Source organism: Panthera tigris, chromosome C2 (assembly GCF_018350195.1).
Source record: "Panthera tigris isolate Pti1 chromosome C2, P.tigris_Pti1_mat1.1, whole genome shotgun sequence".
Lineage (NCBI taxonomy): Eukaryota > Metazoa > Chordata > Mammalia > Carnivora > Felidae > Panthera > Panthera tigris.
This window is the reverse complement of record NC_056668.1, coordinates 119,475,123-119,481,122: the sequence shown is the minus strand read 5'-3', so window position 1 is coordinate 119,481,122 and position 6,000 is coordinate 119,475,123. Positions and strand designations below refer to the sequence as shown.

General features: G+C 38.6%; 1 protein-coding gene across 1 annotated transcript in view; it reads right to left on the bottom strand.

Moving 5' to 3' along the window:
- Window positions 1–612: 612 nt before the first annotated feature.
- SLC9A9 (solute carrier family 9 member A9) overlaps window positions 613–6,000 on the bottom strand; it is a 763,188-nt gene continuing 757,800 nt past the window's right edge. Inside the window, exon 15 of the transcript XR_006222104.1 lies at window positions 613–810. The gene's annotated coding sequence lies outside the window, so the exon portion shown is untranslated. The remainder of the gene's footprint in view (window positions 811–6,000) is intronic.

Below are 6,000 nucleotides of genomic sequence, written 5' to 3'. Positions count from 1 at the left end.
TCATTGTATAGATGAGCAAATTGAGGTGCAGAGAGTAATACACTTTGCCTAGCATCACACACAGTTAGTGACAGAGTCAGGACTGGAAATGCAGTCTGGCTCCTGAGCATGCGCACTTAAACACTATATTAAGCTGTTTCCTTGTCAATGTTCTTGGCAAACTTAACAGCTATGCAGATGACCCGTTTGACACCCTGGCCTCTCCGTTCCTTGATCTCCTTGGTTCCTCTACTCTACCACAACTACCCACACCTACAGTCACATCCATGGCCTTGTCATCAGTGATAACAGCATTACCTCAAAATGTTGATTTTGAGTTTCGCACTCTTTGTGTCTTTCTAACCCTCTACAGTAGTAGTCCCAATTCAGAAATCCCTCAACCTTGGGAAAGCCTCAATTCCAACAAATGGTATTAATATATCCCGTACCCCCTGCCCCAAATCTTCATATCCTTTCAGTGGACTATGGCAACAAGTTGAGGGAGCACTTCCTGATTTATCTAAGGCTGTATAACAAATCACCACAGAGCTTAGTGGCTCAAGACAGCAAACTTTATTTGCTCACAATTCTGTAGGCCAGAAATTTGAGCAACACTTGACTGGATGGCTCTTCTGTTCCATGTGGCTTCAGCTGGAGTCCCTCATGAGGCTGGAGTCAGATGACAGCTGAGATTGGAGTGTCCACGACGGCCTATCTCAGGTCTGGAACCTCGGTGGTGATGGCTGGGATCTCTCTCTTGCTCTCTCTCACTCACTCTCAGTTCATGCAGGGCTGCCTCCAGGGTCTGTCTTGGGCTTCCTTACATGACAGCTGGATGGCAAGAGTGAGTATTTTAATTGGCAAAGCTCGAAGCTGCAGAAACTTTGTACACAGCACACAGCACTTTGGCTGCATTCTCTTAGTCAAAACAAAATATACAGTGAGCCCCAATCCAAAGGGAGGGGAAATAGACTCCACCTCTTGGTGGGTGAGTGGCAGGATCATACCGCAAAAGAGCATGTGCATGGGGGGTATTGTTGTAGCCGTCTTTGGAAATACATTTTAACTGTGACATAGCACTTCAATTTCCTATTACCTGTCTCATCCTCTCCCCTTTCCTCCTTGCCTGACAATATTCCTGACCTGGTCAAACCCAACTATCAATCCACTCCATGCTTGCATTTGAGTAGATGAATGTTTCTGGAGAAAAATCATGCAACTTTCTGAATTTTTAATAGAAACGTTCTAACTTTCTAACTTTGCTTCCAACCAGCTGGCCTTCTTTCAAATTTGCATGCCATGCTCCTTCCAGTCTCTGGCCCCTGAATGTGACACTCTCCCAAACATTTGCATGGCTGTTGTCAACCATTCACATCTCATCTCCTCCCAGAGGCCTCTGAACACCTTAGTCAGGAAGATTTCACTTGCCCTCTTGTAGACACCCCATATCACATTACTTCATTTTCTTTATAGCAGCCACCCTCTAAAATTTGCTTATTCATCAGATGGTTTCTGTGTTTAGTGTTAATTTCCTCACCAGAATGCTAGCTTTTTGAGGGCAAGACTTTATCTTGTGATTGATAGAGTCTAGACAAGGCCTAGCACAGAGTATGTTCTCTGTGGATATTTATTAACTCGCTGAACCAATGCTTTTTGATTTACTGAATCATATAAGTAATTCAAGCATATGAGAAAAATTTCAAACAACATCAAGGCATAAAATAAAAAGTAAAATTATCCTTCTGACTTCTCCAGGTCCTGCTCCTAAAAAGTAAGTTGGTTTGGGAAGTTGTGGAATTTAGCACATGAACATCATCCCTCTCTCTCTTTTTTTTTTGAAAGTTATATTGTTGTTTAGAATGTCTTCTTTTGTTTCCTTTGTAACTATATACCTTCTTTTGGTTATACTTTATCACTATTTCTTGGGTCCCCTTTATGTGATAAGAGAAAATGTACCATAGCCTCTCCCTTCCCCTAGTCTCTATCCCCTCTCCCCTCAACATGGGTTATTACTGTTATGTGATCAAGGTTTATTACATTTATATTCTGATCTGTAACTATAATTACGTCTTCTGTGCTTTTACGATAGGTTAGTTTCTTAAAATCAAAAACCATTAAATGGCAATTGGAAATTATAATTATGTAAATATTATTCAGTGGAGAACCAAGTAGTTTGATTAGAGTTGTAGAGAAAGAAAAATAATCCTAAATTACCAAACTTATGGCACTCAAAGGAGAAAAGACCCAATCTTCAAGGTCAAATGAGTTCTCTGTTTTCCACTTCATATTACTTTACTTGCTAAAATCATGCTGCAGTTTAATTTGCTTTGATTTGACATATGACATTTCTTGACAGCTTTCTTTATCTTTTCTAAAATCTCTAATTGCCTCTCTTTTTTTCTTGTTGATATGAATATTATAATAATAAAATAAATCTTTTATAGCAGTTACTCAAGGTCAGGCACTAAATACTGTGCATGCATTATTTCATTTAATACCCACAATGACCCTAGGAAGTAGAAATTATTTTTATACCCATTTTTAAACCAGAAAAGTGAGCCAAGGGGAATTTAAGTAATTGCTCAAGGTCACATACTTAGTTTGTAATTTGAACCAAGCAGTCTGATTTTGGAGATGGAGATTTTAATCACGTGATTTATTTATCTAATTAGTAGGTATATCAAGCTTCTATAATTACACTGTTGTCGAAATAAATCGATTTTTTTAATTGATGGCCTTTACGGGGTGCAGGGGGCATTCCCAACTTCCTGTTTCAGTGTGAGTTTTAGGTTTTAGTATTGCTGCATAGCCGTCATCTTGACATTTTTTTTTGTTGCACTTCTGGTTTGATCCACACATCTTCCTGCTTCTTTCGTTTCATTTAAATTTTTGCTGGCATACATATAAGTCTTTCAGAAAGTGTAACTAGAAAGCCAAATTTCTGAATCCTTGCATGTTTAAAAAGTTCTCGCACTTGATTGATGGTTTGCTTAGCTATAGAATTTAGGTTGAAAATAATCTACCAGAACTTTGCTGGGATTGTGCCACTATCTCCCAGGATTCAGAATAATTGATAAGAAGTCTGATGCCCATTCTTTTGTAGATATTTCCCCCATCCCCCCCCTTAAGGTTTTTGTTCTTCTCCTTAACTTTGATGTTTCAAAATTTCATAATTAGGTGTGGGCCTTTTTGTTCAGTAATTGGTGCATCCAAGACTTGTGTTTCCTTCTGCTCTAGGAAATTTTCTTCAATGATTTATTTAATTTTCTTCCTTCCAGTTCTTATTTTTTTCTCTCCTGGAACTCCTGTGGGATTGGTGGTGGAATTCCTAGATGGAAGTTAGAGCTACCATTTTGCTTAAGTTTTTCTCCTCTTTTCCTTTAAAAATTTCCTCCTTTCCTTTCTTCTTTCTTCCTTCTTTTAAATCTCAGTCTTTTCTGTGACTTTGTCTTCTGGCCCTTCTATTGATTTTTCTTTTGACAATTATGTACTTAATTTCCAAAGCATTGCAGTTGTTCTCTGTACTATGTTCAAGTGTCCTGTTCAATTTTGATGGATACAGTCTCTTTTCAAACCTGTACATGCACTTGAGTAATCAGTTCCTTTGTTTACCTTCGAGATTCTTTCATGCTGTTGGTTTTCTTAAAATGTTTGCTGAGACTTGGTGGCTTGTTCCTGTTTGTAATAGAAAGATTAGATTTTTAAATGTGGGCCACTAAGGTAAATTCCTTTTGGAGCCGAGGAGATCTCTTTTTACAGCAGATATCACCATCCTTCTTTTCCAAAAAGATGTCTCTGGGCTATTCATACTCTGGGGGCAGTTCACACTGCTTGCTCCCCATATATAACCTGGTATATTTTTATCCAACTAAAACCAGAATAAAGTGAGTGCCATGGGAAGGCTTAGGGAGAAAGAAGGGGAGTCTGTCTTATAGGTGGTGGTTCTGCCACAGGTTAGTATTTTAAGTGGCTCATTGTGTACAATGGAACCCTAGAAGGTTTTTGTTTTTGTTTTATTATTATTGTTATTGTTATTATTTTATTTTATTTTTTTTAGCAAGAGCAGGGGAGGGGGCAGAGGAGAGAGTGAATCTTAAGCAAGCTCCATGCCCAGTGTGGAGCCTCATATGGGGCTTGGTCCCACGACCATGAGATCATGACCTGAGCTGAAATCAAGACTCAGATGCTTAACTGACTGAGCCACCCCGGAGTCCCTGTTTTTGTTTTTTTAAAATGAAGACTTTATTTTTGTAGAGCAGTTTAAGGTTCATAGTGAAGTTAAAAGGAAGGTACAGAGGTTTCCCTTATACCCCCTTCTTCCACACACGCATAGCCTCCCCCACAATGGATATTCCACAACAGAGGGGTACATTTGTTACAACTGATGAACCTACACTGACACATCCTGATTACCCCAAGTCTATAGTTTACATTAAGGTTCACTCTTGATGTACAAACGTATGATGACACGTATCCATTACTATATTATGCAAAGCATTTTCACTGCTCAAAAAGTCCTCTGTGCACTTCCTGTTGCCCCTTCCCTCCCCCTGCCCCCAACCCCTGGCAACCATGGATCTTTTTATTGTCTCCATAGTTTTGCCTTTTCTAAAATGTCATATCCAGAATGTCATATTATTGGAATCGTATAATATGCAGCCTTTTCAGATTTGCTTCTTTCACTTAGTAATATGCATTTAAGTTTTCTCTCCAAGTCCTGATAGTTCACTTCTTTTTATTGCTAAATAATATTCCTTTGTCTGGATGGACCACAGTTTATTTACCCATTCATCTACTGAAGGACATCTTGGTTGCTTCCAATTTAAAGTGTTTTTTAATGGTGGTGAGTTTTTTGTCCTTGTCTCAAAACCCATTGATCAGAACGATCTCCTCCAGCCCCGCATTATCTTACAAAGTCACTGCCCTGCTGTAACCATTGGCAACACAGCCAACTTCCAGGACTCAGAATATGGAGCAACTGTTTAAATCTCTGTTGTCTAAGAAGGGGCTCGGCAGGTTACCCTTGGGCCAGCCCTGGCCTCTTCCTAACTTCTTATTTCGTGCCTATTTTACCACGAATATATCTTTTTTTCCCTCGTGAATATGAGATCATTGTGAAAATTCGAAAAGTTCTTAAGTTGGAATATTAACTATCACTCAATATTATACCACTCAGTAAACAGGTGAAAAGGTAAGTAGCACATGATGTATACAGTTTTTAGTTGACTTAAAAAATTTTATAGCTCGTGTTTTTTTGGTAAGTTTATTTATTTTTGAGAGAGACAGAGACAGTGTGAGTGGGGGGAGGGGCAGAGAGAGAGAGAGAGAGAGAGAGGGAGAGGGAATCCCAAGCAGGCTCCGTGCGGTCAGCACAGAGCCGGATGCAGGGCTCAAACTGAGGAAACTGTAAGATCATGACCTGAGCCGAAACCCAAAGTCGGATCCCTAACCAACTGAGTCACTCAGGCGCCCCTATAGCTCGTGTTTTTAAACATTCTTCAAAACATGATCCCTGATTGTTGCATGGTATTTGTCACATGGGTATACTACAGTTCAATTTTTCTCTACTTTTGAAGTTTGGGATATTTCTAGTTTTTTGTTTTTGTTTTTGTTTTTATCATGAATGCTACTATGAGAAATAAACTCATTCGTAAGGTTTTGCTTTGTTTTGTTTTCACACATTTCTTAGTTCCTTGGATTAATTCTTAGAATGCAGATAATAGACAAAAGTGTTTCAACACATTCTAGAGCTTTTGTTACATACTGCCCAATTGTCCATCTGATGGTGAAAAATGGCTATCCTTTTTGCTAGTATGTAAAAATTCCCTTTTGACTGAACTAACATCTAAACTTGATATCGTTTTAAAAAAGAGAGACACTGGGGAAACAAAGAGTTTCTATCAGTATGATAAGAGAAAATATTTTTAGGCGTTTTTTTCTCTTGCATTTTAAAAAAATCCTTAGTGAGATTAAATATGTCTGGTATCCCATTTGCATTTCTTCTTTAGCAATTTTTCCTTT